At 31.9% G+C, this 13,714-nt stretch overlaps 1 long non-coding RNA gene across 1 annotated transcript; it reads left to right on the forward strand.

The window, feature by feature from the left end:
• The first annotated feature begins 253 nt into the window (after positions 1 to 253).
• On the forward strand, positions 254 to 2,074 carry LOC127852954 (uncharacterized). The gene is made up of 2 exons (XR_008036371.1): positions 254 to 551; positions 1,263 to 2,074. It is a non-coding gene; the product is annotated as an uncharacterized LOC127852954 (long non-coding RNA).
• The last annotated feature ends 11,640 nt before the right edge of the window (positions 2,075 to 13,714 follow it).

The following is a 13,714-nucleotide window of genomic DNA, read 5'->3' on the forward strand; positions in this document are numbered from 1 at the left end:
AATTAATGTTAAATTATAACTGAATTGTTGTTCTAACGATACCGGAAAATAAAGTTGTGTAACCTGATATATCAAACTAGACGATTCAATCGTGATACATCGGCTATCTCGGATTCCTCCGTAAGATAGGCCTCGTGGCTAACGGTCGCCATATTGCCTTGTATTACTACTTTACTACCCAAAAGGTTGTCAGTCTATTGTTATGAGGCTGTATACGATGCGCGTTGAACTAACGCCAAACTTTTTACCGAAACTTTGATATAAATAGCACTATTAACGTTCATTTGTGTTGCATTTTGACCTATTATCCAAGTGATTTACTTTTCCATTATTATTTAATCACCCAATCATCCAATTTTTAAGATGAAATTACGGTGTTTACAAAACCAACCAAACCGAAAGTGAAACTGGATGCATTACGTTTCGCGATGTAAACATTAAATATTTGTTCAGTTTGAGGAAGCGAATCGATAATAGACGTTGAAATATGTATGCAATACAGACTATCATTGCCGATTGTAGTACTGGCTAAAAAATACCTTTTATGACAGGTCATGTATAGAACGTTAATCAAATAGTGACTATAAATCACTACAAATGTCTGGGTTGTTCATTAATATAATTAATGCACGTTTCTGATCTAATTGCCTGTATCTAGTTGTAATTAACATGATATTGATAAAATTAAAACGTTTTTTTCATAAATTAACATTACATGTTTTATTTTTATCATTTAGGGAATATATAATTGTATCATTATCATCATTAAATATTCTGAAAATGATCTAAATTATCATGATTACTTTAAAGTAAAATTTTTAAATTTTACTCATTGTTTTTAATGAATTTGCACATTTGCTTGATTCAAAATAAAATGTATTAATAAGGGTTTCAGTTGTTAGTTTTAACCCATTTTAGTTCGATTAAATTTAAAGTACTAACTACGTACATGTATGTGAAATGCTCTTGAGTTCGTTTCCTGGGCCTAGAACCAGTACTTGGGTGTCTCTTGGAGATTTCTTAAGAATGCTCCCACACTGGGGATCAAACCAGTGACCTCCAGATCATTAGGTGGACACCACATCCATTACACATCAGCGACCTTTAATTAGTAAATTACTTTAGTATTGCAGCATTATATAATGTAATGTTGCTACATATTTTTGGAAAATGATTAATGTGCAGTACTGAATAAATCTAAATGCATACAATTTTAATTGTGTATATTGTGTGATTATTAGTGACAAATTCCCTTTTTACAGGTATACTGGATTATGAAAGACTGATAAACATAAAATTGACAACTCATCTCCCCAACGATACTTTGTGTGGCTCATTCTCGGAACAAACCCATAGTCAGTGAGAAAACTACAGTGTAAAAAGACCACTTGATTGTGACAATTATGGCTGACCAAGCAAATGTTATCATTTAAAATAAAGAAAACTTCCAGTTAAATATACATTTTATACCAATTATGACATTGGCCAACACAGAAAATAATTATAAGGTTGATTTTCTCAAAATTGACTGTTACAATTGGATACTGTTTTAAGCTTCACTCTACTTTGTCTGAATATAAAAGTCCTAAATGATGTAATAGAAACATACATATTTAATTTTTAGTTTTACAAGGATATATATATATATACATATATTATAATATCTTTTTATCGATGGTCAATCAATTTAAGTTTAACTAATATATGCATACACATTTCATACATGTGTATGCTTTGATTTTTTTTCTATTGAAGCCAAATTTGTATCCTATTAGATAGATAGATAATATCACAGCAGTATTCCTAGTTTGTCTGCAAGTACTGCAGAAATCATGGATTATTATTTTACTGAGTCAGCCTTAATCTTTATATTATAATTGTTAAAACAGATTAAGATGTGCATTATACAATTGAGGATGCATCAAGATTAAAAAATGGTACATGTATAAATTAATAAAGAATCAATAACAATCAGAAACTGTGCATTTTTTTCAGTATTGTGTGAAAGGATTTGAAGTAATTATGTGTTTTTGAAATATGATTTATGTGAATTTGAATAAATATATAAAATTTAGTGATTTTCTCAGACAAAACTGTTAATTACATACTAAAATATTCAGAATGTATTATTGTAATATTCATTCGAATTTTTTAGTACAAAAAGCACTTTTCCCTGGCATTTGTATTTATAGTAATTGCATATTTTATAATTCTGACAGCATTTATAAACTGTGTTCATGCAAGCATGAAACCGGTTTCATTTTTTTGAGTATTTTAACAAGAGGGCCATGATGGCCCTGTATCGCTCCACTGCTGAAAAAAGGCTGAAACAAATTTCTCTGCATGTGCAAATACTTAAATATAGGCCCTATTTAAGCACATGTACACTTTTGTGACCTTCTGGGCTGGGTCAAATTTAACCCCAGGGGCATAATTTGAGCAAATTTTGTAGAGGACTACTATATCTCACTACATATAAAATGTGGTAGCCCTAGGTCCTAGAGTTAAGGACAAGAATATTTTTAAAGTTTTCACAAAATAAGCAAGATATAAGCGTATATAATGTTCAATTTTGTGACATGCGGGTCAGGATCAAATTTGACCCAAAGGGCATAATTTGAACAAACTTGGTAGAGGACTATAAGATGTTACTGCATACCAAATTTGGTAGCCATAGTCCAAATGGTTTTCGACAAGAAGATTTTTAAAGATTTCACAAAATAGGCGCTTTAAAAGCGTTTATTCAATTTTGTGACCCCCCGGGGCAGGGTCAAAGTTGACCCCAGAGGCATTATTTGAACAAATTTGGTAGAGGTTTATTAGATGTCACTACATACCAAATTTGGTAGCCCTAGGCCCAATGGTTATGGACAACAAGATTTTTAAAGTTTTCACAAAATAGGCCCCATATAAGTGTATGTTCAGTTTTGTGACCCCGGGCAGGGTCAAATTTGACCCAAGGGGCATAATTTGAACAAACTTGGTAGAGAACCATAACATGTCACTACATACCAAATTTGGTAGCCCTATGCCTTATGGTTAAGGACAAGAAGAGTTTTAAAATTTTCACAAAATAGGCACTTTATAAGCATATAATTGATTTTGTGGCCCCCGGGGCAGGGTCAAATTTGACCCCTGGGGCATAATTTGAACAAACTAAGTAGAGGACTATACAATGTCACTACATACCAAATTGTGTAGCCCTAGGCCTAATGGTTATGGACAAGATTTTTTTTAAGTTATCACAAAATAGGCATTTTATAAGCATATGTTCAATTTTGTGACCCCCGGGGCAGGGTCAAATTTGACCCAAGGGATTAAATTTGAACAAATTTGGTAGAGGACTATTAGATGTCACTATATACCAAATTTGATAGCCCTAGGCCGGATTGTTATGGACAAGAATTTTTTTGAAGTTTTCACAAAATAGGCCTTATATAAGCATATGTTCAATTTTGTGACCCTCGGGGCAGGGTCAAACTTGACCCCAGGGGCATAATTTGAACAAACTTGGTAGAGGACTATAAGATGCCACTACATACCAAATTTGGTAGCCCTAGGCCCAATGGTTATAGACGAGAAGATTTGTAAAGTTTTCACAAAATATACCCTATATAAGCATATGTTCAATTTTGTGACCCCCGGGGCAGGGTCAAATTTGACCCCAGGGGTATAATTTGAACAAATTTGGTAGAGGACTATTAGATGTGTCTACATACCAAATTTGATAGCCCTAGGCCTGATGGTTATGGACGGGAGATTTTGAAAGTTTTCACAAAATAGGCCTTATTAAAGCGAATTTTCAATTTTGTGACCCCCAGGGCAGAGTCAAATTTGACCCCATAATTTGAACAAATTTGAAAGAGGTTCACCCCAGGAACATTCCTAAGAAATTTCATCAGAATTGGACCAGTAGTTTAGGAGAAGATGTTTAAAGGAAAAGTTTATGCATGGATGCACGATGGACACAGGACCTTTGGCCAGTGGAGCTAAAAATCAAATTAAACATTTAGTTTTGGTGTAAAATCAGTTTTTATATGCAGTGTCTATTTCACTTATAAATTAAAACAGCATAGTATTCATTATTGAAAAGATTATTCCAAGCTTGATGTCATATTTTAACTTTGCATAGTGTAGTTAATTGAACATTGTATTGAACTGTATGGGCAGCTATATTTTTTAATTTATGTATGTTGTATTTTACAAAATGCATTATTTCTACCACAAGTAGACCATTTAAGGCCTACTGCTACTAAATAGGCACTGGTATGAATTTGACACTGTTTTTGATGCTCATACAAAACTTTAATTATTACTACACTTTAGTATATTAAATATTTTCAAGTTTTTGTTCAACATTTTTTGCCAAAGAAAAGAGTGTCTTAATGCATTTGAAAATATACTTAAAACAAACTAAAAATCTATTTTAACATTCCTTTTTCCTGGTAAAGTGTATTTGGGATGATAAAAAATACACTTGAAGAGTATTAATGCTGGAAAAATGCAGAAAAAAATACATTTGTTTCTGTTAGAAGTGTGTCTTGTCTGCATTTTTAAGTGTATTAAATGCACATCAAATGCAGATAAATACAATGCCAATACTGTTACATGTATTGTAATGGACATAAAATGCACTTGTTCTTGTAATTAAATGCTTTAGTGAATTGAAATAAACTTTTATAACGTTTTAACAATTAATTATACTAGTACCTTTTTATATAAATTTTCTTTTGAAATGTGACACTTAAATGATTGTTGCACCACTAGTAAGAGGTATAATTTGTGCTCATAATGCTTTATCATTACACTATATAATATCATTTGTTGTATGAAAATTGCCCGTAAAATTCATGTGAAAGCTCAAGAGATCAATAGCAGCGTGCTATACCCTGCTCCTTTTTACATGACTTGATGGTATTTAGTCCCCAATTCTACATGGCTAAAGGAAAATTAATGTGCAGATTTGACAAATAAGTCTTAACTGGGATCCAATAGGCAGACTTTCATATTACTTGTATTTAATTTAAATCATGATCTGAATTGCTCTTTGGCAAATCTTTGTTGGTCACAGTATTCAACTGAATTTTGTTCACTTTGTAGTGATTATATTTTCTATATTTATCAGACAACATCTTTCTTAAAAAGTTTAACATGATTGCTTGGTTAATTTAGAAACAAGATCAATGCATCATAACATAAAATGAAAATATGTGTAATAGTAAAAATGGCAGCAAAAAAGCACTAGATTATCTGCCTAAAATCTGAGACAATATGTTGATATATTGGAATTTCTCATAAATAATGTGTTCCATAGTTGTATAATTGTATAGTCGCATGCATGAGTGGTGTCAATGTCACAATACCAATTAAAGCCTATAATTTACTAAAACAATTTGAAGTTTGATGTGTGTTTTTTTCAAGATCTGTTATATATAATTATATATACATGTATATATTTTGTTGAAAAGTTAACATGCAATAAGTTTACTGTAATTAAGTGACAAATAGTTTTACTGATTTGGTTGGATGCATATATGCAGATATATCATGGTTGGTGCAGAGGACAGTAGCAAAAACAAGAGCTGTCTCGGTAGGATGACATATGCCCCCGATAAACGCTTTAATAGAAGTTATGAGCATTTTTCAAAACCTAAACGCCGACCCTAAGTTCAAGGTCAAAGGGGTCAAAATTTGTGTGTGTATGGGAAGGCCTTGTCCATATACACATGCATACCAAATATGAATGTTACATCGGAAGCGACATAGAAGTTATGAGCATTTTTTCGAAACCTAAATGCAAAGTGTGACAGATAGACAGACGGACAGTGCGATCACTATATGCCCTCCTTTGGGGGCTTAAAAATGTGTTTCAAATTGTTTTGGTAAATTAGTAATGTAGTTATAAGAACAGAATCATCAATTATAAAGTTATTGATTATAAAGTGTTGCTGGCATATTTGATGCATTCATCTAGCTATAAGAAGGTCCCTGTTTTATCCCAACTGGCACCGAGTGAGGGTTCTCAAAATCTTTAAACAATATGAATAACTACATATAGGGTCAAGAGCCTTGTTGATATGGGGGCTAAACACCTGAAATCAAAGCGACCCAGGTTAAAGGCCGAGACCAAATAAATAAACCAGAGGCCGCATGAGCCTGCTATACTCTGAACAAGTATTGTTTCTTCTCAGAAAACTGGCTTAAGTGTCTTACTAAGCTTTAGACTTTGAGTTTCAGTGCAATCAATCTAAAATAAATTGGTCAAATTAAATAATAATTTGTAAAAAATAAACATTCTGCACAAATTCAATTATTTACTTTACCTGTGTGCATGAATCATTTCAGTCTTGATGGTTAGTGAACTATGTCAAAAGCACCATATCTATGAAACACTTGTATTTTGAATAGTGCACGGTTCCACAGAAATGATGCTGATGATAATTCTACACGATGATGAATTATTAGATATATTTCTAAATTCCATTTCCACCAACAATTCGGTTATTCCACTACCAGTTCACATGCTTCATACACAGTTGAAAACAACACTATTTCACTCAACAACCGTGACACATGTACTCAACATTTTTTCAACTTTTCGCAATTAAACTTGTCTTCTACTGTTATTGTTGTTGTTGTACTTTTTAAAGTAGTTCGAAAGATGGCGACCATTAACCCAGAGATTGATTTATGAAATAAATCGTCTGCTGATCCAGAGTGTAGACGATTGTGTCGTTAAAGCTGTGATTTCACATATTTTGGTCTAATAAACGTTTTCAAAAAATGAAAATGTGTAAATCTTTTTCGAGAGGTAAAGAGAAAGGTTCAATTAGTTTATACAAACTACAATACTAATGCATTATACGCTTGGTCGTATACACATTAATTGTGCTTACACAAAATATTAAACACACATAGTTGCCTGTAATACATAATTTAGTGACAATCTGATTGCCAATATAACACGTTTTGTAATCATCTTATGTGTCCACATAAAGATTATGTAGTGCAAGGTTATATAAGCTAACCTTCATCTCCACCACGTTTGGTGATGAATTGCTTACGTACATGTATCATGTGCTTGAACCGACGCAACATCGTCCAATAGCGCAAGTGTTACACACAAATATTGTGAAAAAATGTATAACTATTTTGTGATTGCTCACGTATTTCTTTTTCCTTTACTAGAGCAAAAATTACTGCATAGAAATTACTTCATGAACATATTGCTCTTAGAAGTTGAAGCACCAGTAGCGTTTATGAAGCCATTTACAAAAGGGGTGCAATATAGTATACTCTGATGACCTTAGCCAACCTCAATCTTTTACTAATAATCTGTGTGTTTGACACTAAATATGCCGACTAGGAATAACCGTAAGAAGTCGTTCAACTTTGTCTTCAAATTCATAAAAGTTGTCGTATTGGATATTTAAAACGGTATATTACAACTTCTTCCTGAACTTCATTACGATGAATTTGAATTTCTATTATATAATGTTTTGTTCTGAAATCGTGGCAACACGAATTTATCTGACGGTAGAAAGTGGTACTTCTGTTGTCAGTGAACATAACTATTGAGTAATTCTATTGCAATTGAATCGAATTAACATTCTCGTTGCTCGATTTTTTATTTGAAGTGAAGTGTTATGTACAATTTAGTCAATGCATATTTACACATGTCTCCCATTCAACAGTTTCAAGCCTCTTATGTGTTTTACTGGCTGTTTCAATTCGTTGACCCCCGAGTTAATCATATTGATGTGTGTGTGTCTGGTGAGTAATGTGTATGTTGTCAAGCGTGTAGATTTCCTTTTGAATGATAACCTCCGTGCTAAGTGTTAGGTTTGTTTTTTTCTTTTAACTGGTTGAATCCTCATTAATTTCAATTCGCCGCTCCAAGGCGTTGACCCCATTTAAATAATCTATGCGTTTAACGTTGTGTTGTTTGTGTTTCCATGTATTCCAGAGACAATCGGACAATTGCATGAAATAAACTGATATTGGATTTAAACAAGACAGTATCATAATGTTTCAGTATTCCTATATATTAAACCACATAAATACTCAAAGTCAACGACTATTTCGTAAAATATTTTGTAAAATAAAGTTAACCCATAAAAAAATCAGTGTTCCTTATAGCAATATCCAACATTGCAACGCTAGATGTGGTCTATTAACATAGATTACTACGGGATACAAAATGCTCGTTTTTATTTTTTGTGTGACAATATATTTAACGAAATATTTTACAAAATATTCGTTGATTTTGAGTGTTTACGTGGCTTTAACGGTACGATAATGCCAGTGCTATTTACTTTGTACGCATAGCGTGTTTAGTTACATTACGTGCAACACATATGATCCGACAGTTTAAGGTAAAATACTTTAGAATCCCAGGGAAATTATACTCATTCCGACCAATCACAGTTTAACGTTTGTTCACGCATATAAAATATCCTTTAATGTATATGGGTTAAATTTGTCTGTTGACATTAAAGTCGAGAAATGATGTCTCATCTTTAGTACATTTTATAGCAAAAGTTCAAAACAATGAGTTTTGAAACTAACCTTTAAGCAAATTTATTTATAAATGTTCATTCTCACGTAATACATTTCATTTCCATAAAATAAAAATAAACTGTTTTGCAATATCATAAATACTGATATTTTCCTAAAAAGGATTTAGCTTGTTGATATACTTGCGTAAAACATATTGAATATACTTTATCGAATTTTAAATTTTTAAAAAGGTCTCATCTAATTGTTGTGATGGCTGTTAAGTTTGCAATCTTTTTGTAGTTATAAGATATATTATTGACATTATAATGGAAATTTCAGCCATCGACACATTAATATATCAGAATAATGAAACACTCGCGGGTCTATGATTAAAGGCAAGTATAAGATTGCTTACACAATACTCGACGATACATTGAGAACGATATCAAACATAAACATGATAACATCAATGTTTAAATGGTCATCGTAAAAAACGAAAACACAACTCATCTTGCTAACACGTTTGGTGTACAATAGTATCATGTATAATCGGCAAAGAAAAACAAACGAAAACGAAAAAATGTGAAAGCGTTTGTTTCGGTGTTTGGTAACGAAGTGGCATTAATGATACACGCGCAGGAAAAATAAGTACGGCAATTAAAAACGGAAACTATCGACCGTTATAATATACGTTTATCGTCAATGAATTATTATGAATTACGGTATATACGGTGGTTGTTGCGATTTCTCCATTTTTCAAGGATAAAGAGACACGTGTCAACGTATTTCGGTAGTTTGTTCACCGATATCAACATAAAGGCGACACATTCATATCTCCAATCATAGTCCCGTGAACGCATATTGTTATACATTTTGAGTAATATATATCGCTCCTATATAAGTATTATTGGTAATTATAAGTTATTTACCGATGTTCACTTTAAATGTTTAACATTTGTGATTTAAGTTGTATAGTTTATTTAGCGTTACATACCGATGTTTTCTTATAATGTATACCATTTTTAACATAATACCATTACATAACAAAATCATATAATATAATAATAACATAATATATCATTGTGTTGCTTATAGAAGGTGTTGTAGTCAATACGCCGCCATCTGATTCTTGTAAATAATAGTGCGAGGTACAGCCCAGACTGAGATCCTCTTCCACTAGGAAAACGCGCCTGCTAATAGGCGCACACAGACCCTGCTTAAATACACGATTTTGATTTAGATTTTTTTTGTCGTCAACAAATATAGTCTTAATCTCGCTCCTTTAGATTTCGCCATGTTTCCTTTGCTATGTTGATATGAAGTGATTTTAAAGTGTAAACAGGTCCATGTGTTTGTAAAACTTCATTTAGCCTCAGATATTGTTTTAATGTTGGAATCAAACTACCTACTCTATTGTTTAATGATTATGTAAATGAACTAGTGCTTAGTGTTATACTGTTATGTTTTTGATAATCGGTGAGCCGTTGTGAGCTTTAAGACATCTTACGTATTTTTTGAACCCCAAAACCTTAGCTTCGACTTTCAAAGGTCATATCCCCACATGTAAGTTTTATTTGTGATATGCTGTTGCTATTGGATATGTAACTGAGTGTTTTGCTATTATTGGGATTCTAAAGTCATGTTAATACGTATGACTAATCATGACAAAGTAAAATCATTCAATCAATTCACCATCCAAAAATGGACGATACGTTTTCAGTTTCTTCTATTGTATGATAACATCAACGCCCTCTTAAACGAATTCACTCATATAGTTTGTGTCACGTCTACTCATCGTTTTAAGTTTTTATAACACGCTAATCAACAATGGAAGGCGCACGCACGAATTATAAATAGCGCAAAATCATGCCTTACTCAATAATTAGTTTCATATATATATATACACACACACACACACATATATATATATATATATATATATATATATATATATATATATATATATATATATATATATATATATATATATATATATATATATATATATATGACAGAATGTTATATGAATAAACCATTTAAAAGTTAAATACTTCTGTCCTAACTACAAATCGTTGTGACTATTTGATGAAACAGTAAATGGTATTTAAATGGTAGATTGGTACCTGTCAAGTTGTAAACAATGGAAAAAAAGTTTACAATAGCAAAGTTTACATTCATGTTCAAAGATACATGCACAATGAATCTATTGTTGTAACAACTAAGGTTTTCGATTAATATGTGATCATATTATTCACTGATTGTATGCATTTGTTATCGCGATTGAGTAGGTAAACTGTGTTTCATTTGCGGAAAATGATAACGTGTTCATCGAAGTCTACTTAAAATAAATCATTAACATAATTTTTTGATTGCGTGGGTGCCTACTACTGTATAAAATGTCTGAAATTAATTTACGACCATCGGAAATACATTTTTCTCAAGATTCTATTCACCGTTACTTTAGGCACCACGAGATTAAGCTTATCGGGGAGACGTTAGATGACATATGCGAAGAAAGGTTAGAACATATTTAAATAATAGCACGTTTTAAATATTATTTTGCAGGTACTATAATTGTACAGCTTTTACATGTGTCAATGGCGAAGGTAGTTCATGTATGGTTTTAATAAACGCGTATTTGAATACCATGCTTATGCAAAGAATTATAGGCATTACTGTACACATATATTAATAAAACATGGTCGATTTATTCATTGTTAATGCGCTTGTGCATGTTGAACGTTAAATACGAATTATGTCTTCAATCTACCTTGTTAAAATGTTAAAGAATTACAATTGACGATTTTCCGAAAATAGAAGTTGCGAAGCATGAAGAAAAATGGGTAACATCTGACAACCGCCGCCTTTGGGTTTTTAAGCATCTAAAACGATTGAGAAAATGTGCAACTGTATGTGTCCGGATAGTTTCAATTGTTTGTCCATCAAAACTTACCACAACAAACGGTGGAGAATCTATTGAGATTCGTGGCTTGCCAGGAGGATCGTGGTATTTGAAAGAAATATGATAATATGGTACATATACTAAAAGAACAGTGCTGGAAACACCCGTTTAAAAAAGCCGGAATAGTGAGAAAAAAAAACGTTAATTGAAACAGTCTTACATTTTGTAAATTGCTGTTTATATTAGCAGGTATGTGCTCAATATCTAGTAAAATATTGAAGCTCTGAACAATATTATTATATTTATTTAGTGTATTTTATTGTAATTCTGTCCAATAATATATTTTGGAACAATGTTGACTGTTATACCCATTATTGATGTATGTTATTTCATATTTATGACTTTTACCCATTCCGTTGATTAGAAATAACAGTTATTGATACTGCGTTTGTCTTTTTATATGTTAAGTTTAATAGATAGTTTGAGTTATTAACGTTTGTTACAGCGATATTGGGTATTACATCTTAGCTGAATGAATTAAGCAGCTTAGCAATGTGATGCTTAGTTAAGAACAGTAGTTAATGTCTTGTATGTTTATTTTTAATGTCATTTCAATACAGTCTGCTTATACGTGTGCAATATCAGTTTTACCGATAGATTAAAATATTATAAAGTTATTTAAATGCGAAATGAAAAAACACACATTTAAATGAATCCATTTTTAAATCATATTAAAGTATTATACAACACGTAGTAAAATAATTGAACACGTTAACTACAAAAAAGCCCATAGTATGCTGTTAATCACAGCTCCACTTTCGACTATCCAATCACAATTACCAGCTCTAAGACGTCCGTGTTTGATATACTTTGCACGTGGGTCATTTATGGTGTACATGTATATGATACATTTTAATAAGCCTACCAGCTGTATTTAACGGACATTCCAAAATCGCAATATTTATTGATTGTGAAGCCATATATTATATTTAGAAATATATAACTGGTCATAATAGTTTTCTTCGTAATCTTATTGAATTTTTTATAGGTCAAACGCAATACCTATGTACAACGCACAGTGTATGTTATTTCTTATTAAGTAGTGTTATAAGGGGAAGGGGTGTAAACATCATATGCTGTCTTTTGCTACTGATGATTTACACCTGATGATAATTTAGCCCATGAAGATTACTGTTCCCTTAATGATGATTTGACCTGACGATGGATGTATCCCTGATAATAAATGTACCCCTCATATGTGCCTCTTATGACAATATAACCCCTGTTGATGAGTTAAACCATGATGAGAATTTAACCCCGTATGAAGATTGTACCCCTGATGATCTGGTTTTAATGAAACCGATTTAGCCGCTTAATTGATATCTATTTTAAGGTTAACATTTTGCGAACAACCTGCTGCAGTTTCAATGCGACAATGCTCCCTTGTAATACGAACAACCATGACACAATTAAAATGAACGCGTTTAAACACGCGTGTCTCAGACGAAATCTTTTTTACACACAGGAGTCTTCGATAAAACCTATAACAAGATAAAAGAGACCGCTTATTTACAGCATTGGAGACAAACACAATTATCTATCAAGTCGTTTTAAGTAACTTTGTAAAATTCTTGTCTTAACAGGGATGCTTTACATTTTAAAGACACATTGCTTGTTTTAGACGTCATCAGTTGACTCATAAAGTCTCGAGAAAGTCTTAATGTAGTAATGTTTATTAAACCGGTCAACACAAATACATCATCATACAGATGGTATTTAATAACCTATGTATCTTTTTATCAACAGTCATTGTTTCGCTGACTAGTCATCTAAATTTTTGATACAGGGTCACACACTGATTGCATATGATATGAAGCGTCCATCATTAGATAACGGTAAATAAAACAGTGATTTACATACATATTTGTATTAAATTATGCTGATAAAATTATTAACAAAGATTAATTTGCTGATGTAAGGGTTAAATGATTTATAATATTGTACAAGATGGCGTTAAATTTAATGAATTTAAGACCATCGGAAATATATTTTTCTCAAGATTCGATTTACAATTATTTTAGGCATCATGAAATCAAAATGATCGGAGAGACGTTAGATGACATATGCGAAGGAAGGTCAGTGTCTAAAATTTGTCAAATTGAGCATATGTAAATATATTAATGCATAAAGGTATTTATATAAAGGCATAACTGTACAATTATATTTCATTTAATAAAATGGAAATAGTTGACTTATTCATTATATATTAGTGTTTGTATCTTTTACCGGCTTGTACGTTTTATAAATTTGTCA

This window comes from Dreissena polymorpha, chromosome 12 (genome assembly GCF_020536995.1).
Source record: "Dreissena polymorpha isolate Duluth1 chromosome 12, UMN_Dpol_1.0, whole genome shotgun sequence".
In the NCBI taxonomy this organism is placed as follows: Eukaryota; Metazoa; Mollusca; class Bivalvia; order Myida; family Dreissenidae; genus Dreissena; species Dreissena polymorpha.